The sequence below is a fragment of the Podarcis bocagei genome (assembly GCF_964188305.1).
Source record: "Podarcis bocagei genome assembly, chromosome: 3".
Lineage (NCBI taxonomy): Eukaryota > Metazoa > Chordata > Lepidosauria > Squamata > Lacertidae > Podarcis > Podarcis bocagei.
The window spans coordinates 48,491,502-48,518,875 of NC_138127.1; the positions used below are offsets into that span (position 1 = coordinate 48,491,502).

General features: G+C 41.3%; 1 long non-coding RNA gene across 8 annotated transcripts in view; it reads left to right on the forward strand.

The window, feature by feature from the left end:
* The window catches only part of LOC308582827, a 106,995-nt gene that overhangs the window by 28,930 nt on the left and 50,691 nt on the right, over positions 1-27,374 (forward strand). For 5 of the 8 annotated variants that reach the window (XR_014005870.1, XR_014005871.1, XR_014005872.1 and 2 more), the window contains exon 2: positions 11,120-11,230. This is a non-coding gene — a long non-coding RNA (uncharacterized lncRNA). Of the gene's footprint in view, positions 1-11,119; positions 11,231-22,693; positions 22,872-27,374 lie in introns of all 8 variants that reach the window. The other 3 variants (XR_014005868.1, XR_014005874.1, XR_014005869.1) reach the window with 2 other exon arrangements.

Sequence of the window (27,374 nt, forward strand, 5' to 3'; positions counted from 1 at the left end):
TTTGAAGAGTTAAAAGACATTAATGAATTAAATATCACACGCCTACATTCAAGCTCACTCTAGGGATATTGTCTTTAACATCAAAACACTTGGAGTTTTAGTCACGAATGAACATATTTCCAGGAGAGAGAGAGGTGAAATAATAGAATATAGGCAAAGATAGATTCCTGGCTGCTCTAGCAGGCTGTGACTGACCCTTTCAAAGCAGCTGCCTACATATAATTTTGGAACAACTCTGGGAATCTCATTAAGAGTTGAATTTCTGGGAGCAATACTATTCTGCCCCAGAAGGTAGAACAATACACACACACACACACACACACACACAAAGATATCACCAACTCTGTAAGTTGAGCACAGTCAGAAAATGTGTGGAAGCTGTTTTTCTTACCTCTATGTGACATGGCAACTTATTCTGCTCACCGTATAAAATAAATCACAATTGGGCTTCATTTTGCTGGTCTGCTAACAAATAAAAGCGGCAGTTGGCTACTGAAATGGATAGTCTTGGTTTGTTTGTTTGCTTTAAAAAGGCAACCTAAATGCTATTTCTCTGTTTCTGCTGAAAGGCTCAGCTAAGTCACATCAAGAAGGCATTCAAAGATGCATTAAAAACATAAAAAGAATAACCCAACAAACAATGCATCATGAAGTAGTATGAAACATATACATATCAAATAAAAATCAGCCAAAGTGTTACTATCATACTGGTGTTCAAAAAAGACAACAAAATAGCCTGGAGCCACACCATTTGTGGTCCTCATGGCACACCCCTTTAGAGGGGGTGGTCCATATAGTTAAAGCTATGATTTTCCAAGTAGTGATGTATGGAAGTGAGAGCTGGACCATAGAGAAGGCTGAGTGACAAAGAATTTATGCTTTTGAATTATGGTGCTAGAGGAGACTCTTGAGAGTCCCATGGACTGCAAAAGCTCAAACCTATCCATTCTGAAGGAAATCAGCCCTGAGTGCTCACTGGAAGGACAGATCCTGAAGCTGAGACTCCAGTATTTTGGCCACCTCATGAGAAGAGAAGACTCCCTGGAAAAGACCCTGATGTTGGGAAAGATAGAGGGCACAAGGAGAAGGGGACGACAGAGGACGAGATGGTTGGATAGTGTTCTCGAAGCTACCAGCATGCGGGAGGCAGTGGAAGACAGGAGTGCCTGGCATTCTCTGGTCCATGGGGTCACGACGAGTCGGACACGACTAAACAACTAAACAAGTGTGCAAGTGTATTGTGTACATTCTTTTGTAATTCATTGGATTACTTTGTAGATTTTTTTTACTTTTCTTCCCCCTTTTCCTGTATTCATTCTATGACAGTTTCTCTGGTTTGCAAATATATCCACAGGCCCCCAAAGCTTGGTGACACTTGTTGAATGCAATACTTGAGTCAAATAACCAACATCATCGTATTTCTCTGCATCATAATGCTTTTCCATGGTAAACTATGCTTCAAGTGGCTCACAACATTGAGAAGTATACACAAGATAATTCTCTAGCATAAGAGGTCTTGTAAAAAAATGACTAAGGAAAGCATTTCATATCAATAAATGTACAATAAATTTAAACAATCCAATAAGGTCTAACAAGAAAAATACAAGATTATGGTCCAGGACAACAACAGATGTCAAGAATGAAATATTGAGTTACTGCTAGGGTCAAGAATTAAATACTACTAGTCTCCAGTGTGCACAAGCAACCTTTGTAGCTGGAATCAGTGAATGCTGCAGCCTCCCAGGCCAGGTAGGAAAGGGGCCAGAAAACAGGCAGGGACTAGTACTTGCGGGACAAGTACTAGTGGTGCTAATAGTGAACTCATCCCTATGTAGCCAGAATGGCTCCATCTGCAAACAAGGGCAAGGTCTGAGCATTCTTGAGAAGACCTTTGCTGATGTTGAGAAGAGAGTTCCCCTCAAAGCAGAACCAACTTTAAAAAAGGGAATTTCCTTAGGACTACAGCAGAGGAGCAAAGGGTTAAATTCCCCCCGCTGTGCCTCCTGTGATCCCACTAATTGTCAGCCCTCCTCTTAGCTAAGGCAATTTGCATTTTAAGAAACCTGCATGTTCCATTGTTCCATGCAAAGGCCCATTTAGCTTCATTGTAGCGTGGCTTTTAAGGATACAGTGTTTGCCTGAGATTCAGATGTGACAACTGGGGATGGCGGAGAAATTAGACTCAGTTTTCATGTAAAGGCAAGCCTATCCAATCCTTTGAAATTTGCACTTCTCTGAAATTTGTGATACAGTTCTCCAGCCATATATTGAGGAAAAGTGTGCATGAAAATGAATATCTTACTGAAAATAACGTAAGAATGCATTATATATGGGGAAATTGCTTTGCCAAAATGTATTTGTGAGTCAAAAATGCATACAAAAATGCGTTTATTAGGAGAAATTAGCACTAAATTGCTGATGTATTTTTATGAGGTAATGGAACTACCCCCTCCCCCAGCTTCAAAGCCTGTGCCTGAATACCTTTGATAAGCCTCCCAAGACCTATCTCTTGTGAGCTGGCATTTCGGGCTCAGGAGTAGTTCAGAGAAAGGTGTAGGCATTTCAGTGAATTTAATGAAATTTTGTTCTGTTTTGCCTCCCCCGTCCTCTTTATTCGTTTCACTCACCTCATTCCTTCACTTTTGCATCTATCTATCCATCATCATTAGTCATAATCAGGCTTTACATGAGATTTGCGACTGAAACAGTTCTTAAGCAACTGAGGATAGTTCAAGAAGAACTTTAATTTGACATAGCCAAATTACAGAAGGGTTGTAAATTAGTTGTGGAGCAGGTACTTTGCATGCAGGACACCCCACTCCTTATCCACAGACTTCTGGAGAGCTGCTGTCAGTTGGTGTAGACAACACTGAACTGTATGGGGCACTTGCTTGACTTGGTATAAGCCAGCTTCCTATGTTCATTATGGGGGGGGGGGAAATCTCAGGGATGATAAATCTATCAATGCTTATTCATCATTAAATTGCATAGAAAATTAAAATTAAATTGAAAATTCTCTTGTTGGGGTTTTAAACAAGCACACTTTCCTGGCCTGGCAAATAAGATAACACACACACACACACACACACACACACACACACACACACACTGACAGACACATATGCACCATTTTACATCCACAAGAAAAATCAGCTTAGAATAGGAAATAAACAAACACACACACAGGTACTAAAAGGTTTATCAGCAAAAGCATATACCAACAAGAAGTACTGTTAGGGAAACAAGTAATTCGAGCTGGGTTTTCAGGTGATATGTTTTCCTTTGGAAGAATAGTTTGTTTTAAAATGACAGCTTCCTGCATATAAATTGGGGTCAAGTTATCAACCTTTATAAACTAATAGCTGTACGATTCAAAAACATTTGGTGCGTGGAAGAGGGAGGGAGGGGGATAGCGTGCATATTTTAAGCCTGAATTGCATCATATCAGATAATATTAGCTCCACGTCATCTAATGCAGTACATGCGGTCCCCATAAATCACTCAATGTGACACAAAGAACATTAACTCTTCTCTGTGAGTGGGATTCAGTCATACCATGGATACGGACTTAAAACCGGTGAGAAGTCAGATCCAATAACTGTCCCAATTATCTCCCAGCACAATGTTTTCCACCTGCGAGGAATGATTATGTGTCAGTTGAGATGATAAAAGTCCTTAAAGGGATGTTGATGCCTCACAAAACACACACACACACACACACACACACAAAAAAAACAACACCTGAGAGGCATGTTTAGTGAGCTATGTCAGCTTTATGTGCCTAATGTATTCCTGTTTCCAATTTTAGTATTAAACACACAACCAGGCGGGGAAAGGCAGAAGGGGTATGATGGAGGGAGGAAGGTTAATGTAAATATGCAGCCGAGGACTGGCACTTGTGAGATATGGGTTCATTTCTTGCTCTCTATTAGCCCCCCGCAGAGGTAAAGGATTAGCACTTGTAGCAGTTTATATAAACTTCCTTGGCATTACAGAAGTTGCTAATGCTGGTGGGCTGATTTTTCAAGTCCATGTCAAGGGAACCTTGACAGCAGCACAAGATGGAGGACGGCAACTCTGAGGGGTGTAGCAGCACCGGTGGTGATTATTCCATTTGCTTGTGGCAATGCATGCTCCCTGTGACAAATCTTTCAACTGCCACAGTGACTGTAAAGATAATGGGGTCTGTAAGCTCCCTGGGTTAAAGCTGAGAATTTTATGCCTAAAGGCTGTCTCCTGGCTGGCCTGACAGGTTCTTTTTGCAGCCTGGACATTTCTGTTCAGCAACAAAGGTGCAATCTGTATGCTTTTAAATAAAACCAGAATGAGCCATCTCTCTACCTTTCCTGACCTAACCTACCTCACAGGGTTGTTGAGGTGATTAAATAAGGATGGGGAGAACCATGTATGCCACATTGAGCCCCTTGGAGAAAAAAGGCAGCATAATAATGCAATTTTAAAAAGGGATTTGCTGCAGTTGTTGCTCATTTCCATAGGATCTCAATCAAAATCGGTTTTGAGGTTACTGTGGTACACAGCTTTTTTAAAAAAAAGTTTATTTATTTATTTATTCTATTGTTTTTATTTCATAACAATTATATCCTACTTGCTGGTGAGGAAAAAACCCCTCAAAGCAGTTTATAAGAAGAATAAAATAATAAAATTATCAATAAAAACAGTTATTTGGAATGTTAAAAAAAAATTAAATCAACGATGAGCTAAAAACAGATGAAAACACATGTTTAAGATGAAGATAGTATCAAAACATGTTGGGAACATAACAACCCCCTCCAATATATTTTTGATCTTCCTTTTTTGTTTGTTTTGGTAGCATCACCATAGTGACCATAATGTGAGATTCGGCACTAAGTATAACCTTGATTAGACATTCCAGCTGACCAGGAAAAAGAATAGCCTAGCCATTTTTGTTTGTTTGTTTTGGTTTTTGGCCAGTTTTTCAGGAAAGCAAACAGGCAAGGCTGCCTCAGATGTGTGTGTGTGTTTTAAAAAGCTGTATATCTTAGGAAAATAAAAACCTTTATTCTGGGCTTACCTGTAGATGCTATCCTTAGATCTACTCTGGGTTCTGTCCCAGTATCAGGCAGCAGAAGCAGTACCAGAATTTTTGGTGTCAAGAACTGGGAATGGTCATAATCCATTAGAGGAGAATGTTCCATTACTGTGTTGCTCCAGTCAACTACTACCTTTTATTGGGGCCAAATTATACATTAAATGCATTTAAGATCATTGGGTGGAATACAGCATAGCACTAAGGAGACTGGTCCATCACTGGTAACCCAATGAAACAATCTTCCCTATTCCCCCTTGTTTTGGAGGTTCTCTTGACTGCCTCTCCTCAGAGCAGATTTGGGAGAGGCATGCAAGGTGTGTGGGGGAAGGGGGGGAAACTGTGTTACGCTAGTGGGACTCCTTGTGCTGGCTTCCACTAGCAGAACAGGATACTTGAATAGGGCCTGATATCTATTTTTTCAAAATAACAGCTGCAGGATTGGGGCTGTGGTACTGATGATGGGGAATGTAGCCTCCCCCACCCACTGGAACAATTGTCATTGCACTAAAAACTCTGCCAAATTAGAAGCAGTTTATTGGCAGGATGCATTTAATGACACCGGCCTGGAAAAAAAATGTCTTCACTTGTCACTTATAGATTAAATTGCTTATAGAGCCAAGAGTTTTGGCTCACCTTTGGAATATTATACATCAAAATGGTTGCAGTTCAGCCTGCTGTTATCTACTTCGCAATAACCAGCCATATTGCTCCACAGACAAAACATTTCCCTGCTCTCCATCTTTGCCTGCCAGCATTAATATGCATGCTTTCCTACAAATATATGTATGCCTGAACTTAACTCTAGGGCGGGAAGAAATGCTCGAGTATTTAAAACACCCTATTTTAAAATAATGATGACTGCATGTTTTTCCCCCCACAGGAAAATAGTGTTATCTGGTTTCATGGCAGGAGTACAGCACACACACAAAATTAGTACGTTCGAAAATAGCAAAACACAACAGATTTACAGGTCATGTCTTAGTGTAGCAATTGAAGTTTATTTTAATTTTTAAGAAAATAAGTATTGCCAGCTAAATACACAGAAAAACAATGTCCAAACACGAAGATAACAGTATATGTTATGGGGCCCTGCAGCACATTGTTTCAGTGTATCACTGTGCTACCTGTGACTGTGGTTGACAGTGCTGAAAAAAACAAAACAAAGTTAGAATTGGCACTACTCAGAATAAATTATTTCCTGTCAAAAGGCACAACTGAAAGCCTTCAGTGATAAAAACAAAAGCATTGTTTTCTGCAAATATGCTACTGTACACTTTGTCCAGAACCTTTAACCCACGATTTCTAGTAGACTAAAGTAGGATGATTATGGACTAAGAGGTAAATCTTGTCCTATACTTTGGGAGCCGGTTCCCCTTGATAGTGCCCTATGGCATGCTGGCAAATCCTAACAAATTGGTCTCTTTAAATTTTATTCTGCCCAGCCATAAATAAAGCCTTTTAAAATAATTTTAACAACAACAACAACAACAACAGCAACATCTGATAGCCTGGCTTTTTATCAAAAAACCTAAATTATGTTCCTTAAGCATTTGGGGAACTTGGAGACACAATTTATGAAACAGGTCTAAGTTTGCAACAAAGTAAAAATTGAGCAGTTTGAAAGCTGGAATAGATTAGTATCTGGCTCGCAACATAAAGAGAGGAATAACAATTTATAAATGGGAAAGGAGCATGTAAAAGGCTTCTTTCAGATGGCAAGAATATTAAAAAGCTAGTTATTTAATGTATTACATTTATACCCCACCTTTCTTCTGTTGGGGAACCCAAGTTGATGTACATGTGGGTCACCCATCCAGACCTTCTTAGGTTCAGCAAGGCGATGGCGTCATGGGCCAGTTGGATTTCTGATCCTTTGAGCAGTGTGTCAATAAAATGACATATTCTTCTAAATGAGGGCAGGGCAGTTATGTTTCGAGTGCAAAGTGCTGTCAGTGGGGTCTAGTCTAGCATTTAGGTCACCTGCCAGAATCACAGATGAATGAGGATTTTTCATAGTGAGGTCAGCCACATCAAGTATCTCCTGCAGTGCTCTGATCTGGAACTTATGCCTCAATGCGGGGATGCAGGCGTCTATTATCACTATACAACAGAATTGGAATTGAGTTTTGATTGCCATTGCATGTGTCTTAAAAGAGGGGAGGGGAGTTATAGTAGCTTGTAAAGTTGAAGAAAGGGACGCGGGTGGTGCTGTGGGTTGTTGTCCACAGAGCCTAGGACTTGCCAATCAGAAGGTCGGCGGTTTGAATCCCCGTGACGGGGTGAGCTCCCATTGCTTGGTCCCTGCTCCTGCCAACCTAGCAGTTTGAAAGCCCGTCAAAGTGCATGAATGTTAGAATGATGTTAGAATGAAATTAAGTGGTTCTAGCAGCAATGTCATAAAGGTGTATGAAAAAATGGCCGGTTAATAGGTGAGAATCTAAAGCCATAAAATATTAGGTTAAAGGACTAAGACAAAAACAAAGAGGGAAAGGAATTGCTGAATTAACCAATTGAACTGGAATACAAAAAAGGGAGGTGAGAGGAGGTCAGGGAAGCAAGGAAATGAAATGTAAGATACGGAAGGATTAATCTGTTTTTAAGTGTTTTTTCTAACTTTTTTTTCTATATTTTGTATTTTGTATGTTTTTTTTCTTTCTTTTTTCTATATTTTCCCTTGTTTCTTTTATTTTTAACTATGTAATTTTTTGTTTCTGAAATTTTAATAAATATCATTAAAAAAAAAAGAAAGCCCGTCAAAGTGCAAATAGATAAATAGGTACCACTCTGGCGGGAAGGTAAACGGTGTTTCCGTACACTGCTCTGGTTCACCAGAAGTGGCTTAGTCATGCTGGCCACATGACCCGGAAGCTGTACGCTGGCTCCCTGGGCCAGTAAAGCGAGATGAGCGCCGAAACCCCAGAGTCGGCCACGACTGGACCTAATGGTCAGGGGTCCCTTTACCTTTACCTATAGTCGAAGAAACAAGAATTCCCAGTTCCTCCTCTTGCTTTTCCGAAGCTGCCCCTTTTTACTTCCCCTATGGAGAAGGTATGAAAACCATTGAAGGACGTCTCCCCAGTATACCAAGTTTCCTGGATAAGAAAAATATCAAAGCAAGTTAAAAAGACAATGAAGCTAGTGTCTCTTGTGGATGCAGCACAACCAACCACGTTCCAGGTTAGAAGGGCAATCTTATGCTGATCTTTTCATGGTCATGTAGGTACTTTGCCAGCCACAAATTGAGTACCTGAGGTACTTGGATCTTGTAGAAAGAGGACCTGGGTAACTGAGGCTGCTCCTACTCTGTTGCAGGCAAGTGTGCTATTGCATTCAAATCTGACTCCTCCGACTTCTGCCATGGCTCAACGAAAGTAGCTGGACAGATCAATGAAGCATGAGCAGCAAAGTGAGGGTCTCCAGCAAGCAGGAATCCTGCTGCCCTGTGCGGAGAGCCCTGCTCCCACTCTTTAAGCTCTCTCATTGAGCCAGGCAGATGTTGTAGCCATGGCTGCTTCACTGTAGCAGTTGTTGTTGTTGTTTAGTCGTTTAGTCGTGTCCGACTCTTCATGACCCCATGGACCAGAGCACGCCAGGCACTCCTGTCTTCCACTGCCTCCCGCAGTTTGGTCAAACTCAGGCTGGTAGCTTCGAGAACACTGTCCAACCATCTCATCCTCTGTCGTCCCCTTCTCCTTGTGCCCTCCATCTTTCCCAGCATCAGGATCTTTTCCAGGGAGTCTTCTCTTCTCATGAGGTGGCCAAAGTATTGGAGCCTCAGCTTCACAATCTGTCTTTCCAGTGAGTACTCAGGGCTGATTTCCTTCAGAATGGAGAGGTTTGATCTTCTTGCAGTCCATGGGGCTCTCAAGAGTCTCCTCCAGCACCATATTTCAAAAGCATCAATTCTTCGGCGATCAGCCTTCTTTATGGTCCAGCTGTAGCAGTTATTCCCCAACAAATCAGTTCAAGGAAGGGAGTTGTAATTCAACCACATTTGGAGTGCCAATGGTTCCCCACCCCAGCCCTAGTATATGGACCGTCTAGGGATACACAAAAATGCTGCATACTGCCCCAACGTTCTTTCACACTTTCACCTGGCATTTTCCATTCTACTGTGGTCGGTATATTTTGCACAACTGCCTTCTGTGTGCCTGGATGGAAGATAAAGAAGGGCATTGGAGTTTGTGTGTAGAAACTAGCCTACTGTACAAAGGTAAAAAATTATTCTTGTGCTCATAACTGGGCCCACCCACCACTCATTCGGACGATTTCCCATGTTGGCCATAGCTGGCATTTCAGAGGAAACAGGTTTGCAGTCCTGTGGATTAGTAGATTACTGATAAACGGCCTCAGCCCAGTATACCTGAAGGAGCGTCTCCACCCTTATCGTTCAGCCCGGACACTGAGATCCAGCGCCGAGGGCCTTCTGGCGGTTCCCTCACTGTGAGGTTACAGGGAACCAGGCAGAGGGCCTTCTTGGTAGTGGCGCCTGCCCTGAGGAACACCCTCCCATAAATTGTCAAGGAAATAAGCAACTATCCTACTTTTAAGACATCTGAAGGCAGCCTTGTTTAGGGAAGTTTTTAATGTTTGATGTTTTTTAAATATTCGATTGGGAGCCGCCCAGAGTGGCTGAGGAAACCCAGCCAGATGGGTGGGGTATATTAATAATAATAATAATAATAATAATAATAATAATAATAATAATAATAATAAACTGAAGGCAGGACCCTACAGCAGCAAGCACCGAGGAGTCCCTGCCCTGCATAGATTCAAGTGAATGCAGGAAATGTGAGAGAAGTAATAAAAAAGCAAATAATCCTGTAATTTGACTAGTGAGATTGATGTTGAGGAAGAAGATTTGTGTTTGGGTCCGGGACATCATAACAGGTTTCCTTGGGTTCTGTGAGCACTGGATGCTGCTGTGTTCCTGAGGTTAGCAAGATGTATATCTTTGTTAAGTCCCTGGATAGGAGACCACTGGGGGTATAACACACACACACACACACACACACACACACACACACACCCCACACCCTATGCCACACAAACACACACCCTACCACACTAATACACAAAACTAATTACTAACCAACATTGATGGATGCTGTGCTGATCACCTTGGATAATTAGCTTTTTCATGTTTCTGCTTGTTTCTGTTTTATTGCAAATTAAAATAAACTTCCCTTGAGATATTAAAAGTTGACCCGCAAGTCTGTTGTATTTTGCTATTTTTATATGTTCTAGCTTTGTGTATGCCGTTTCTCTGTGCCTTTGCCACAAAGCCAAATAATTAACACTATTTCCCCCTGAAAACATGTGCAGCCAGCGCTGTTTAAAAATATATGATTGTAACTTTATAGGCATGTGCTCCCCATCTATTGTGAATCAAAAACAGATTAAACAGTGTGCTCATATCTGTAGAGAACTATGAATACTAGCACTGAAAGATGAAGATCTGGGTGATAATAATAATAATAATAATAATAATAATAATAATAATAATAATTATAATAATTATAATAATAATAATTTATTTATACCCCGCCCATCTGGCTGGGCTTCCCCAGCCACTCTGGGCGGCTTCCAAAAGAATATTAAAATACTATAATACATCAAACATTAAAAGCTTCCCGAAACAGGGCTGCCTTCAGATGTCTTCTAAAAGCCTGGTAGTTGTTGTTCTCTTTGACATCTGGTGGGAGGGAGTTCCACATGGAAGGCGCCACTACTGAGAAGGCCCTCTGCCTGGTTCCCTGTAACTTGGCTTCTCGCAGTGAGGGAACCGCCAGAAGGCCCTCGGTGCTGGACCTCAGTGTCCGGGTAGAACGATGGGGGTGTTCTGCCCCAGAACCATTATTGCAATAGAGATTGTGTCACTCAGTATCTAATGGAGGAAATATTTATATGATAGTATGTAGTAGATGGTCCAAAACTTTGGGATCCATAACTATTTTAAAAACAAACAAAAATAATAATAAGGATTTATTGCGTATTATAGACAGCTTAGACTAGCTACAAAATGCTTCCGTTACTTCTTTCTTACAGACGTCCTGCTGGGGATGGTTCACAAAAAGAAAATCAACACCCAACAACATTGGTCCAGGAAGTAAGCTCCATAGAACTCAATGGGGCTTATATCTGCAAAGCAAAGCTACTGTAAGTGGTGTTTACTGTAAACAGCACCAAGGCGGTGGGCAAAATTGCAGTCACTGAGAGGGGTGATTTTGCGTAGGAAATTGGCACTTGGCCTGGATCCATACTGCCAGCGTATTGCCAGCGTATTACTTTATGTTCAAAGTAAAAATGGTCAGTTTCAGTAAAAAAAACCCATGAATAATGCAACAGGTACTTTGATCCTGAAACTGTTTTAAAAAATGAAAAAGCTTAACACAGGCTTCTGGGTAAGAACTTGCCTCATTTTGCAACGCCAAATTAAAGCACTGATATAATATATATTTATCTACTTACTTTACTTTTAAAAGTATATGGATTGGAGTTGATTACTTTCAGGTATTGTATAATAAATTAAATTAAATGTGTTGAATGAGCCAACTATGAAAAAAAATCACTTTTAGGTAGTTTGCGCAGCAAGCCTGGCCCTGTATGGAAGACCATGTAAAACACTGATGTTGTTGGTTTGTGGAGAGGAGGAGGGAACTTCAGTACCTCCACCTTTCACAGGCCCACAAAGAACACCAGAGGATTCAGGGTGCAATTTGCAAATAACAGTTTTTCATCTTTTCTTTTTCAACACGAAAGAGAGACCCACCTGGTGTTTTGTGGCAAAGACTGTGCATTGAAATATTTCAAATCACTGAACCCTGGTGTCCTGCTGAAGAGTATGAGGTTGCAAACTTTCCTCCAAAACCTTTGACTTCTGCAGTCCTTGCTTCTTTCTCAGTTAGTCTCCTGTTCCTGCGTTCTTGTCTTCCAAGGAGAATTTAACTCCACAGGCTTCAAGAGGTCCTAGTCTGTCCCCATTTCTCCAGGCCAGAAGCATTCTCATTTTCTTCTTTCTCAAGCTGTCAGTACTGGAGTCTGTTGGTCATCCTGGAAGGGTATTTGTGACATCGAAACCTGGTGGCACCCCTTGACCACCTATAATTTCAGGCATTTTTGAAGGATCAGCAAGAACATGGAAAATTGCTCATGCAAATAGACCTCAGATAATTTTTTTGCTAAGTGCGGGGGGGGGGGGAATCCTATCTCAGAGGAAGGCTGAGCAACAATTCATCAATATTTTACAGTTAATTTTATGAAGTGATCTGAAAGCAAGGTGGGCTGTTAATAAATAACGTTAGTGTTCTCGTGGCTACTACTGTTTAATCTTCATTTGAAAGCGTAATCCTGTTTTCATGATATATCAGTGCAAGCTGCTGTGAACAAGATCACAAAGAGAGGATTATGCATGTATACAAATGATATCAAATATCACATACATATAAGGCTAAATAAGCAATCATATTTCAAGAAGCCATTATCAAGACTAGTTTGTATGAGATTTTTTTTAAAAATCCCAGTATTTTATAGATTTAATATTTAATTTGGTTAACTAGGGATGGAGGACAAATTTGATTCAGTTCAGATTTAATGTTGAATTTACCTAATTTGCACTTTCTGAAACAGTTCAAGTTTAGGTTATTATAATGGTTTGATATGTTTTACTTGCTTTTATGATTGGACATTATATTGTTGAAAACCACCCTGTGACTCTTTGTTGAAGGGGAGTAAGAAATGTAAGAAACAAACAAACAAACAAACAAACAGCGATACTTTAAAATATTTAATACTCAGTCTCATACAAGGAGAGATTACACTGGGAAGGGCACTTATGGTTCAAGGATAGGGACCTCATGCATTGGCTGATCATATTTAGTTTGGCCCATTATTGCAAGTGATGTGCTGGGCAACAAGTGTGTGCAGGGAAACACATTTCCCTAATAATGAAACATAAATTAAAATTATTGCAGTTGGAGTACTGGGAGGATACAGTTGCCTTGAAACAGAAGCACTAATTGGAGGAAGCAATCTGGATTACCAACAATGGAGTAATTTATGTTCAATTATCTTGTGGGGGGGGGGAAAGCTCTAAGAATGGAAATCGAGGCGGATATGAAATTCAAACTTGACTGAAACTAGGTTAAAATGCAAGTCCATTTAAAAACGATATTTTCACTCACACAAAGGACTAGAGAATTGTTTATTTTTCATATTCATTCATTATTGATACTTCCTACTAAATTGAAGTATGGTTCACCCGCAGATCATATAGTGATAGAATCACTCTGTGGTTTATGTATAACCTCCTAAGAGTTTTCTGAAATTCTGGAAGAAACTGGCTACATGTTTCCCCAGTTTTGTCATTTGCTGTGAAGGCTAAAATCTCACTTGCATTTACTGTGAGGTTGTAATTTTTGTTTTATTTGGATTCTCAAAGGCCATCCCCTGTCAGCTGCTTCTTGCACTGCTGGTTGTGCGATTTAGTACTAAGCTGGACACACTGGAAGCAATAACCAGAACGAAGTTTCAGCACTGATGGCAGTGGTGGTTGGTGCTAAGTGGGACTGGGGGGGCAGAAGGCAAGGAGACCAACGGCAGGTGAAGCCAGACCCAAACGACAGGCAGAGCCAACTAATTTTCCCCCATTCTTTTCCATGCTGTCTTCCACAAGGGTAGGAAGACAGTGCCGCCTCCTAGACTGGTTGTTAGTAAGAAGACATGCAGGTGGGGGCAGGCTGAGACAAGCTGAGTTTAGTGGGGCAATGGCCCATTGACTGACAGCGTGCGACAAATAGTTGTACACCAATCCCTCCACTGTCTCATTCCCTTTCTATGCTCTTTAGGCAAGTGGCTTTGCATATGGATTTTGTATGCATATCTGCAGGAATATGGCAAACTATTCAGTCCCTTCCCTGGCCCCATTTACACACAGGTGTAGTAATGTACCATTGAGCAATCGCTTCTGATGGTGTTGTGTTATGGCTAGGATGCACTTGTGGTGTTTTCATTACTCATATTATGACCGGAGGTGGAATTACTGTTAAGAGTGTCATGCCTGCGTACAAGACTGGTATGAAATGGTTAAAGATGAATTTAATGGCTGACTGTTAAAGTGAAAAACAACTCCATATAAGGGACAAGGAGGGTTCTGAAACATACACATGGGGGGGAGAAATGAATTGAGGAAGTTGTCTTTCATGGATGAGAGATAGTGAAATTCTGGCAGAAGGATCCTAAATTGCTTCAGTTCCCACATTTAGCATCCTCGGGGACATGGTATTCTGAGGTACGAAGCAAAGAATTGCTCTATGGGCCGTGCTTGTGGCTATGTTGACTTCCGTATCTGAAACACATTTTCTTAGTATCACAACAGACAAGTTCATATTTTCATTCTCTCGTCATTCCCACCCCAAACTCCTTGTAGTTTATGGGTAGTAGATTAGTGCCCAGAAATTCGGCTAAAGTAGCAATTAATTTCAGGCGCTGGAAACACTTGCGCATGCCTCAGCTTTGAAGTAGTTCACTCAAGGGGATTCTGCAGATTAGCTGATGGATCCTGACAGGGTGTCACCAGAAAGAACTGGAGACATTGTTGTTCCAGCAAATTTCCCAGCTGGATGAATAGGTGTCTACCATAGATGCTTATTTTGTATTGGTTTTTAATTTATTTGCTATTCTCTCACCCCCTCCCTCCCTCCCTCCCTCCCTCCCTCTCTCTCTCTCTCTCTCTCTCTCTCTCTCTCTCTCTGTGTGTTTAAGCTTTTTTATTGCATTTTGTACATCACCTTGAGAAGTGTGTATGTAGATGGCTAATAATAATAATAATAATAATAATAATAATAATAATAATAATAATGCACATGAAGACAGCAGTAGAAAACCAAACCAAAACTCCAACTCAGGAGCATTAAAATTATTCCAATGACAGTTGAAAACCAATTCATTTTAAAAAGCTATTTATAATCCAAATAAAATATTGAAAAGGAAAGGCTTTATTACTTTCCAAAAGTTACCGCAGAGAGTGACTAGGACTCAGAGGACAAGAGGAAGCTCCAAAAACAAAAGTTGAACAAACTTACATACCAGTTCCCTTTTTCTCCCACAGTTCCACTTTCTCCCCCCCTCCCATTTTGGGCATTCTACCGTATCAATTCTACTGCAGGGATGTGGGTGGCGCTGTGGGTTAAACCACAGAGCCTAGGACTTGCTGATCAGAAGGTCAGCGGTTCAAATCCCCATGACGGGGTGAGCTCCTGTTGCTCGGTCCCTGCTCCTGCCAACCCAGCAGTTCGGAAGCCCGTCAAAGTGCAAGTAGATAAATAGGTACCACTCCAGCAGGAAGGTAAACGGCACTTCCATGCCGTGCTCTGCTTCACCAGAAATGGCTTAGTCATGCTGGCTACATGACCCGGAAGCTGTCTGCGGACAAACGCCGGCTCCTTCGGCCAATAAAGTGAGATGAGCACCGCAACCCCAGAGTCGTCCGTGACTGGACCTAACGGTCAGGGGTCCCTTTACCTTTACCGTATCAATTTAGAAAAAGCAGTCAAAGAAAGAAAGCTACTAATGTGAAATATTGAAAAAGGAGAAAATAGAAAAGACATTTGCTATGACCTGGACACACACACACACACACACACACACACACACACACACACACACACACTTTATGGGAATAGTAGTGTTACTGTTGGCATTTTAAAGTTAACAATAGATCTGCTTGATTGCTGATTGATTGCTTAGATAAATTGATTTAAAACCTTTTGCTTGACCAAAAAGTGCCCCTATTGAATGCGGCAGCAACTTTTCAAAATGTTGTTAGTTGTTATTATTGAAATAAAAGAAACTGCATTTAAAAAAATAATGCAGGGGCTACCTAAGAAGATCTGTCTTAGAGAAAACCCCTTGTCTACAATGGCACTTGCTACAAAGGAATGCATATTTAATTGACAAATCAATTAATCAGTTAAACCATCAGTCAACTGAGGGATTTTTAATGGGATGACAGTCCTAATTAAAAACAACCAGCCTGTTGTGGATATTAAATATGAACTACCTGTCTCAGTGCTGGAGACTAGAACCTGCAGTCAATTCATGCATCCATCCAGAGTGGAATGGTCCAAAGTGGGGGGGGGGGGAGCCAAGAACTCAGATTTCCTTAACATTCCTTAAATGGTTTGGGACCAAGTTACTTAAAGGACTGTCTATGTCCAAACAAACCTGCTTGGAATCTGAGATCAGCTGCAGAGGTCCTGTTTATGTGCATGCCAGGCTGGCAGATGCAATGGGCAGAGCCTTTTATGCAGTGGCCCATGCCTGTGGAGCTCCCTCTCCCCCAAAATATGACCAGCTGCCTCCTTGGTAGTGCTAGGTGGGCACTGAGAATATCTTTGTGCAGAATTGGTTTCAATATAGGCAGAATCCACCCTTTCCCCTTTCATTCTACTGTGGCTGGCTGTGATATATTGACTTGAAATGTTTTTACTGCCTTTTATTGTGATTCCTGTGATTATGTTTACATTTTATGTGGCTTCAATTTGCTCCAAATGTTGTTGGCCTAATAAATCTACTAAATAATAATATTTTGATTTAGTATGTTTTAATTTCTGACAGGTGTCCCCCCCCCCCCGGGGGAAGGGGCCAGATTTTATCAATGTCCAGAAGTTCCCCGTTTCTACTGAAGATGCCATTGGTTGCCAAGGGAAGAACATTTCTGTCTGTTGTTATTACAACTTTAAAGAAACAAATTAGAAATATTTATTTCACCTCAAATATTCTGTTCATTCAAACCTATTATGCATTCTTACTCATTTCCTTTCATTTTTAAAAAAATCTTAGTAATCAATTCTTGTCAATAAATTTGGATAGTTGCATGACATAGAATTTATCTTTTTTTTGCAGGCTTTATACTTGTACTTCATGGAACCATAGTTTGTTCTTGCTTTTACACCTTCTTCACTGACACGTCCCCTTGTTGTTTACAATGGCTAGAATTAAATTATATTTTTAATTGTATTTCAGCAAGAGCTAATATTTCTTTATCAACCTTCAGAGTGACTGATTGAAAAAGGCTGAGCATTCTGAAGTCTTGGATTTTCACAGACTATACAGCAGATGACTCCACGTCCTATGTCCTTGTCTCATTTAGAAAGAATAATTACTAATCAATAGTGAAGGGCTGTGTGACACAGTAGGTTAATTCACTAGCCTTTTGCCTCTGGAGAGTTGGATTCCAGCTTAGGTCATGTGCAAAGTGTTTCTTTCATGGTTTCAGTCTTGTCCCTGGTGGATATTGGGCCATATCACAAAAGAACAACATGTAATATGATACATGCCACATGGCTGGTAGTTTATTCCCAAGCCTGAAGAAGCAAGGATGCTGCAAGCAAGGTAACATGGGGATGTAGTAGCATCAAAGGAGAAAAAATGTCCAGAAAATCTGGATGTATGGCAGCCCTACGTAACACATTTTGTCATACGTTGCTTTTACAGAATCAGTTTTGTAAGTTGCTCTATTTGCTATTTTTGTAAGATACGCTGATGCTATTTAATCAGAAGCTTGTGATGGGGCATGTTCAACTGATCAGTCTAACAAAATAATGACATAGACGGCATTGTGGATCCAGATCACTGGTGACTGTAAGGTGTCTACATACTGGTACATAACTGGACTCATGGCAGGCAAGGGCTCTGTTTTATTGGGACTCTGTCTGCCAGTAGCCCATCTTCAGCCACCAGTGTCATAGACCAAGGCAGGTAGGGCAAAGTAATCCATCTTCGATAGTAAACCATGATCAGGAGATACTAGCCAGGGACTTGCATTTGTTTTATCAGTACAATTACTAGTATATGTTGAGTTTTTAAAAATGGTTATGGATTTGGCAGGCTTGTCTTTGATGCATAAAGAAACCCTAAAGAATCTGATAGGGAATTGGACAATTAAGATAATGAATGAAAGATAGTAGACATTGTGCACACATCCTTAGAATAGCTTCAGATCGTACTGGCCTCTATGAGAGCAAGTCTGTGATTAGATAGGCAGATAATAATTGATTGAACATTAGTACGCAAGAAAGGTATTTCCTTAACTTGATCCCTTTCAGATCTGTGAAATATTCCACAAGACAGCCTAGTGTGCTTTTTAAGATAGCTCTTTTCAGTTCTGCTAAACACATACGTTGCTCATCTGTTTTTATCTGCATATGTTACATGTTGGTGCAAGATCGTAGCCATATAGTGGGGCCTAATTATTTCGGTATGGATAACCAGCCTTTGCTTGGCTGACTTTGTATGTGTTTGTGGTGAGTGCTTTGACTAGCTTGTTACTAGGAGTAGCAGCATCAGAATTTTCAGACCATCTGGCAATCCTTAATCAGGGGTTGGCTGTCTTTGCCTAGCAACAGGAAAATACCAGGACAAACACCAGCTCTACCATTTGTTCTACCTCTATAGGGGAGCAGGACCATTGTCTATTGCTTGTGACACCAAGTTAAGAAACAAGCACACACAGAGACTAAGCCTTTAAACGGTTACAAACTGTAATTCAGTGTTCTTTGGTGGCAGATGAACAATTAAAATATAGATTTTAACTGTATTTTAATCAGAACCATTCTCTGTGAGGAAGGGGGGGCTGTACCTGACTCAGCGAAATAGAACCATAAGATTACTGTTCATTCAGCAGGACCAAAAAAAAAAAAAAATCTCCCACAGCATAAATGCATCAACTCCTATCACCTAACATCAAAACTACATTTTAAATTTCCTGGAATCTATAAGTGGTTTGGAGGGTTAAGTATATGAACAAAGAAAAGGTGTATAATGTGCAGCATTATTTACTGCTCTGGGCTCTACAAGCAATTTTATTCACCATAAAAATCTGAAACACAAAATTTGTATATCCAGATTATAGATATTTTACACTATCTACTTTGCAATATTATTTTTTTTTGCATGATGGTTCAGCTAATTACTTCAGTGCATTGTGAATCTCTCGCTGCTGAGGCTGGCACCCAGCTAGAAAACGATAGTAGATGTTAGGAACCAACGAGCCATGATGGTAAAATATGCACAGTTGAAATGGAATAAATAAAACAAGATAAGCAATATAAAGGGGACTAAGCTCAGCCATCCAGCAACACATTCCCTCAGAACCACAACACCACTGTGTTCAGTGAAGAACATTACACACAGTGGATCTGGAACAGTCTCAAGAACTGCTACAGGGGAAGAGAAGTAGAAAAAGGTGACTCTTCTGATGTGGCATTAATTTGAAAGAGAAGCTCAGGTGAATATGCCTTCTAGTTCTATCTGTATCCATCATCTACACACTTCTTTATGGCTCACCAGGATATGCTTTTTAATTTCTATCCGACTGGTTTAACGGTAGTTTGTAAAGCAAACTCAACATGTAGGTCATACGTTTGCAGCTAACGAATCCCTGGATATTTACCAAACACCGGAATTAAATTACATTCGTAATTGTTTTGCAAATACTTTGGCCTAACTAATTAAATAGGAATGACTTTGCACGTTGCTATAGTGCAAGGAATATTAAAGCCTTTAGGGCTTGTTTCAAATTAGCAACTTTATTTGTTTAATTTTGGGCTATGTGGTCAACTGACACTTCTGAAGAAAGGTGGGGGGAAATATTTCCACACCATGATACAATGAAGTCACAAGGGGAAAACACAGAGGACAACCAATATTTATTTATTTATTATTCATTTATTTATTTATTACAGTTATATATATCCAGCATTTACATCCTTCTAAGGCAGCTCACAAGTATGCACACACAACCCATATAAATGTTTAGCAAGTTGTAAGGATCCTCCTCACAGGACAGCAGATGTTAAATACCATTGTTGAGTCTTACAGAACCACAGGATGATCTGGCTAGAACAGGCTTCCTCAACCTCAGCCATCCAGATGTTTTTGGCCTACAACTCCCATGATCCCTAGCTAGCAGCACCAGTGGTCAAGGGTGCTGGGAATTGTAGTCTCAAAACACCTGGAGGGCAGAGGTTGAAGAAGCCTGGGCTAGAAGGCAGTAGCCAGACCATTAATGGCATTACAAAGAAGGTAAACTTGATGTCCAGGAGGACTGGTGAAGTATCCAGGCGCATAATGTTCCACATCTTTGTGAATGCATATGCACATCTGCCTGCCTTCTTCTTAATGGCTTTGCTGGCTCAGAAGGGAAAGGTACTATTGGGAAGCTCAGAGAAGAAGGTAAAGGGCTGGATTTGGATCCTTTGTGACTTTCTACCTCAGAGAAATCCTCTCAAACACCTGTGTCCCCTAGGAACTACAGAGGAGAAATCCACAGGAAGGCAGACTGGGGATTCAAGCCCTAATGCCATTGTGACCCACCAATTATGTCTCTTATGCTTATCAGAATGAGTTTAATTTCAAGCACTAACTGACAAGTCAGCTTGAAAATACACAATGCCCAATAACTGGCTGGTCGGCACTCTCCATTTAACTGACACACATCTGCTGAGACCAGTTTTGCAGCTCTACAGGGGACAGTTGCCAAACAATACCATTGTTGTGTGAAGTATTTTAAAGTGTTATTGCTAAACATCTTGGAACAGGAGTCTGTTTCAGCCAGAAAGCAAACACACACACACACACACACACACACACACACACACACACACGTATAGAAAGTACCTCAGTTAAGAGATGGGCTCTGAACTAGCTAGCGAAATCAAAGGGAAGCAAGGAGCAAGAGATGTGGGATGGAGGCGGATGGATCACGAAGAGAGAAACCTGAAAACAGATGAGGTAGTGCAAAGAACCCAGGTCAAAGGAAGGAGAGACAGAAGATGTTAAGAGACGGGACAGGAAAAGATAGGGGCTGACATACAACTCATGTTGGAGATAGAAAAATGGAGCTCACACTTTCCCACTCAGCTGGAGGTAAGAATGTGGGAAAATGGGATTCAGTCCACCTTTGAAGGTGAACGTGTCCAAACTGCGCTTTCTGAAACAATAGATCCTCCAAAATCCATACTTCTCTTAATTTTGCAATGCAGTTCTCCAGCAAAAACTGCATCTGTTAGGGTAAACCACTCAATGAAATGTGTGTGTGCTACTGAAAATAACAGACGGAAAGGGTTTCCCCGATTCCTAGTTGTGGCTGAATATTATTGCCATGTTTCCATAGACATTTCCACCATCTTGCTAGTTATTAACATGGTGAAACATACCAACAATATTTTCCTTAAATTAGTGTGTCCAGTTTTCTTTATCTATATTCAGGAACTCACTGCAAAGAAAAGGCACCAGAATGACAATAGCAATGGAGAGTTGTTCTTATCTATCTTATGAGAAAAGAGGGAAAGAGCTGGGTCTGCTTATTTGTTTGTTTTCCTTCCTCAGTAACATATGGCTGTGGCTTGGCTTGTGTCCTTGAACTATGTGGATGGTTTCATTAAACGAGTCTTTGCATTGTGCAGCCTCCCCCCCCCCTGCCCAGACTCAATGTGCTATGGCAAAAAGTCATGTGAATCTGCCTCCAGCTTTCTGCCAGAAGCACACAGACCTATGAAGCATGGCCAAGAATGCTTCCAATGCTACTTGGATCACCACCAGTCACACTAATGAACACATATCAACATCGATCTCAAGCTCACTCTTACTTTGTACAGAACTGGCTTCATCAATTTCATGCAGCAGGATGATCAAAACCAGTCAAAGGAGCTTCTCAGCGAATAGCTGCTGCATGCTGTGCACACTTTTGTGAGGCAAGCGGGAAACTCTTGTGTGAAGATGATATATGTGGAGCAGAAACACCTGCAGTGGAACCCCAAGACTTCACTTAGAAAGCTCAGGTGCCTTCCTTGGTGCACTAACCAGAGCATTCCTAAGTCTGAAGTGTGGGATGTAAGCCATTGGAGCAGTCAAATACAACATTCCTTGTTTGCCTAGAGTGGACACAGACCTAAACCACAGCCCTTCCCAGGCAACAACCTTCTCCAGTCCTGCTCCTTTGCCTCTTTGAATGTTTTTGCTTGGCTGGAATATCCTTCAACTTCAATCATGCCTCTTGCTTGCCTGGGTGGAGCTGCTTATGTAGAAACCTCTGGTTGTGGTGTGGCTAGAATGTAACCTACTGTACAGATCGCATGAGTTGAGCCATCCACTTTTACATCTGGTCCTAGCAAGACAGCAGTGTGCCCCATCCAGAAGGTTGCCCATGAAGGAATATGGGCCTCAGGTTAAAAAGGATTCTGCACCATTAGGGTAGGAAGAACTACTGCAGCTTATTAGGTGATCTAGGAAGCCAATAGGGACCTGTTTGGAATATACAAGCTACTGCTTCAGTAGCTTGATTCCTCAGTCTGAACTGCTGGTAGCCCAGACTCATTGCATTTTCATGCTTGCTCTGGTGTGTCATCTTTGGACCTCTGCCTATCCTTGACAACATGACTTCTTCTGGATGCTCTGATCTGTTTGCTGTTCTGGAGTTAACTATTCCCTGCCCTGAATAATTGGCTCAGCTCTGGCCCTTTCAGTTGACAACTTGTAGACCTGATCATGCAAGGCCATGGTTCTTTTTAATAAAACCACAATAAGGGCACAGTTCCTGCACTCTCTCTTTTAATCTTTTAGTAATAGCTGTGGGTGTGAAGGAAATAACCAGCCTTGGAGCAGAAATTATGTGACCTGAGATTGCCACCAAATTGATATTCTCCTATCTGGATGTAAAAGGTGCTGTCCTGCTGCCTTCACCCAGGTAGACGACCGGAGACCAGCATGACCTAGGAATGAATACTGTACAGTGAAGACTGTAAGAGTTGTGTGAATGCCGCAGTCACAGAACCTGGATAACAATGTGTTTTAAATAGGATCCAGTGAAGAATGCAGGCTCTCTTTTTTGAGTTCTGACTGAAAGTTGTGTCTGCTTGTTGTGAATTGTTCCATTATACAATGCGTTATGCACTTCTGCCTAAGTGAGAAGATGCTTGCTCTTACTTTTTCTTTTCAAGGCAAGGGAAGTGTGCTGTCAAATTGCTATTTGTGTTTAGGTACATAGTTAGCCTGGAGGAACTTGCTCAGTGTTCCTTTTCCTTCCCCCCTTTAGAACCTGTTTTATACACACTTCAGTTTATAGCATATTGGTGTGTGTTAGGGAACTGATTTAAATATAGCTCTTAATTTTATTGCCCAATGGTGAGCAGTAAAAGTCAATTATATGACAGAGCATCAAGGGGCTATATTTTATATTTCTAAAACATAATGTTCTGATTCCTGCACCATATATTTAATTTGTGCTCTGGCCTTGACTTGTTCTGCATTCACCAGATAGAGCAGAGCATGACCCTCTCTGAAATACAGAGATTTGCACCAAGAAAATGTGGGGTGTTTTTTTTTTAATGTAAGTATATTCCTTATTTCCAGGATGGAGTATTTGCTATTTATATTGTTTAAAGGCAACAATTGCCAAATGACTGAAATCAATCTGCTCTGATCTGCTGCTATTGTCAGGGCTATTCCAAGGGTGTGTGTGTGTGTGTGTGTGTGTGTGTGTGTGTGTGTGTGTGTGTGGTGCAGGGAGGGCCTTGAAGAGAATCATGCTGTATAGGCTGCCATCTTGTCTTCATCTCCTTACTGCCTCTACTGCCCTTCTCCTCTTCCCAGTGATAATAGCAGTTGCCTCCTTCTGTTTTTGTTTTTCAGCTGCTTTAGAGGTGGTGGCCCCTCCATCTTCTCTCTCCTCCCTAGCTTACATTATTTCTTTTGGATAGGGCCGCCATATGTCTTGAAAATCCCAGGCATGTTCCTGTTGGGGGGGGGGCTACAGAAACCATTGGCACTGCCGCTGCTTCTCCTTCCTGCTTGGAGCCCAAAGTTTCTGAGTAGCTGCAGTGCTGGGAGCATTAGATGTGGTGGAGGCAGGGCCTCCTGACGAGAGATCCAGACAGCATTTGGGAATCGCGGTATGACTGCAGCTGCCGGAGCCTGCCGAGTGTCTGGAGCTGCTCCTCTGTCGCCTCCTCCTCCTCCCTGTCATGTGATTGGCGTGGTGATCAGTAGATCAGTGTGATTGGCGGCTGCGGACAGGAGCTCTCCAAAAAAAGCTCTTTTTTATGACCCTCCCCCCAAAAAACTCAACAACTTTTTTGGCGATCTCTCAAAAAACTCTCCACAACTTTTGTTGAACTGCCCAATCGTCCGGATTTTAACTTCATGAAATATGGCAACCCTACTTTTGGAGCCAGAAGTAGCAGCGAAGCCCTCTCTCTGTCCCTCCTCATCTTACTCTAGGAAGCTGGAGAACCTAAGTGTGTGGGCAAAAGATGGCAGAGCACACTTTCTGGAGCCTGGGACACTTGCCCCTATTCATCCCCACTAAGTGTTGCTAATGAATTTATTTACAAGTTTATATGTAGTAGTAGCAGAGCTGCTACTACAGACCTGTAAGAGGATGTCTCCTGGCTTAAGGGATGAGGTGAGGTGAATCTGGACTCTTGGCTGTCTTTAAGAAGAGAGTGCAAAGATAATTTGCTGTACCTGAACACAATAAATCTGTCATACCTGATCTTGCCACTGAGGACCAAAACAGACATGACAATAATCATGGGTTTGTGTTTTTAAGTAATGGCAGCCATGGAGAGGCGTAATCTGGATTGAGAATACAGCCTGATTGGAACAAAAGGAGTGAAGTTTTGGGGGGGCTTGCTGCTGTCCTGATCTGAACCATTTCCCTGTATCTTTAACAGTTGCCAAGAGAAAGAAGAAATTGTGTCCAGTCAAAGATTTCTTTTGCCTGTGCAGTGCTAGAACTGTTCTGGTTCACCTGCCAAAATTCCCTCTTCTGCCCAGCCATTAAAGGTCAAGAGGGCTTGTGTTCTTTGCTTCATCTAGTCAGTGTAGGTGACTGTCATTTCCCTTTGTGGGTTTTGTTCCTTAGGAGAAGTGCTGTGAATGCACACTAGTTCAATCATAATTTAGTGCTGCAAATAGAAAAACCCATTCTAGTAATAACAACAACCCTCCGCTAATGAAAACCTTGTGCAAATTAAGTAAACACAGCACATAGTTTAGAAAAGATGTAGTAGTATTAGAATACCAGAAATGACTAATCATGTTAAATAGTATATTCTAATTGCACTAACCTCCTTTTCTTTCTTTCTTTCTTTCTTTCTTTCTTTCTTTCTTTCTTTCTTTCTTTCTTTCTGTAGCAGTCTTTGCTAAAAGATAATTGACCTCTTTCTCTGTTATAGCACTTTTGCATTTGGCTTAAATACATAACTTACATCTCAGCCAATTACAATGTGATATAGCCTACAAGGAAGATTTGGCTGTTGAAGTATTGTTACATGGTGGGATTTTTGTAAAATAACACATAGATATCTATTTTTTAAAAAAGTTAGTGAATTTAAATACCTTCATTTTCTTGTTATAATATCCTAGCTGGTTAGAAAGCTCATTTAGGCTGACAACTGAGATCTGATTTCTCTTCTTCCCTTCCCTTCCTCCACAAAAAAGGAGGGTGTGGGGAGAAACACACACATACCCAGAGGAATAAAAATCTCTTTTCAGTTTATGAAGGCAAATTGCAATTTAGAGAGCAGCAGACAATAGGACTCTGTTAAATATTGCTGCTAGTCGATCTTGTGTATAATGCCTTTGAATCTGGACAGCTCTTACGTATAATAGGGTGTTTCATAAAGAAGAGCCCATGTTGTACAGGATAAATAGCTATTATTATTTCAGTAAGGTTATTCCCCCCCCCCTTTTTTTTGCCAGGATGGATCTTTAACAATGAGTGATTCTTTCCTATTTTAATTAATTGATTTCAAGGTTGCTGCCATTATAGCTGGGAAAAGGAATTTATTTATTTATTTTCTTTGTTAAAATGTCTACAGCCTTGAGAACAGCTATCAATTAGAACCCTGTGCTCTGGCTTTTTTTTAAACACACACACACAAACACCACGCCATGCAAAGCTCATCAGACCTGGTTTTTGACAAACTGCCAGAGAAAGCAGGTTGCAAGAGAGGCCTGGTTCTTAGTCCTGCATAATCATACAAGGTATGCAAACCGCTTGGAGGTTTCTGTTGAAATGTGAATAAGTATACAAGGGAACTGATGAAAATCGATAAAAGGAGTTGGTAGTGAGGCTTGCCCATGGAGTCACACCCACAAGAAATGGACTGTGTATGCTGGTCGAGAGAGAACCGAATGCAGTAACGAATGAAGGCTGCTCAAGGGCCAGAACATTGGACTCACCCTCTGCTTTCAGCTACAGCAGGCATGGGGAGCCTCAGGCACAGGGGCCGGCACTTTGAGGCTCTCCATCAGGCTGTCAGGACTTTTCCCAGGCCACACCCCCTCCCTAGGTACACTCCCCTCTTCCTAGGCCATGCCCCTCACCACCCCTGCTTTGCATCCTCCTTTAGTATTTTTGATTGACTGGGATGGGCCTTCAAAGACTCTTGCTTGCCTGAATGGAGGCAAGATGGAAGGAGTGTCGGGGTGTGTGTGTGTGTGTGTGTGTGTGTGTGTGCAGAAGCTAGCCTACTGTACAGTTACATGTGGTGCTGGTCCACTTCTTGCCTCTGGCCTTGTCTACTGCTGGCATGTGGCTCCTGGAAGGTTGCCCGGAACCAGGAGGTGGCCCTCAGACTGGAGAAGATAGCTCATTCCTGAACTATGGCTTCTCCTACACAGTTTTCAACAGTTGTTGAAGGACATGCAAGCGCTTCTATTCCTATTGCTCCCTCTGCCTACATATTCTGAATGACTTGGATGCACCATCATCACCACCTTCACTGTTGCAGCAAAATATCTTAGTATACTACATTATGGAATGGATGTTTAGGAGATGAATCCCAAAATTGGCATGGCATTATGACAGGTTGTCAATGCAAGCCTTTGGGTAAGTTGCTATTGGCTTTTGACTACACTGATTTGACAACGTTGTGGACCAGCACCAAAAAATGGCCGTATGTGCCTATAGCCTTAGCCACTGTTGTATCAGGGGTGTGGGGTGGGGGGGAATCACCTTTTGAACTTTCCCCTTTCTGGTTTTTACTGTACAAAACCAGCAATTGCAGTTGTGGATTAAAACAGGTTGCTTGCTGTGAATCCCTTAAAGTTACATTGAAACATGTGCAAATATTTCTTGGCAAATACTCCTTGAGAGCAATCCAAATTCTCAGTGTTTCCTTAGCTAAGCAAATTTCCAGAGAACTCACTCTTCCCACATATATTGTCAAATGCAGATGCTTTTTTTTTATGAGCTGCTGTTCCAGAAGCAATGGGAAGAATTAGCCATGGATAGATA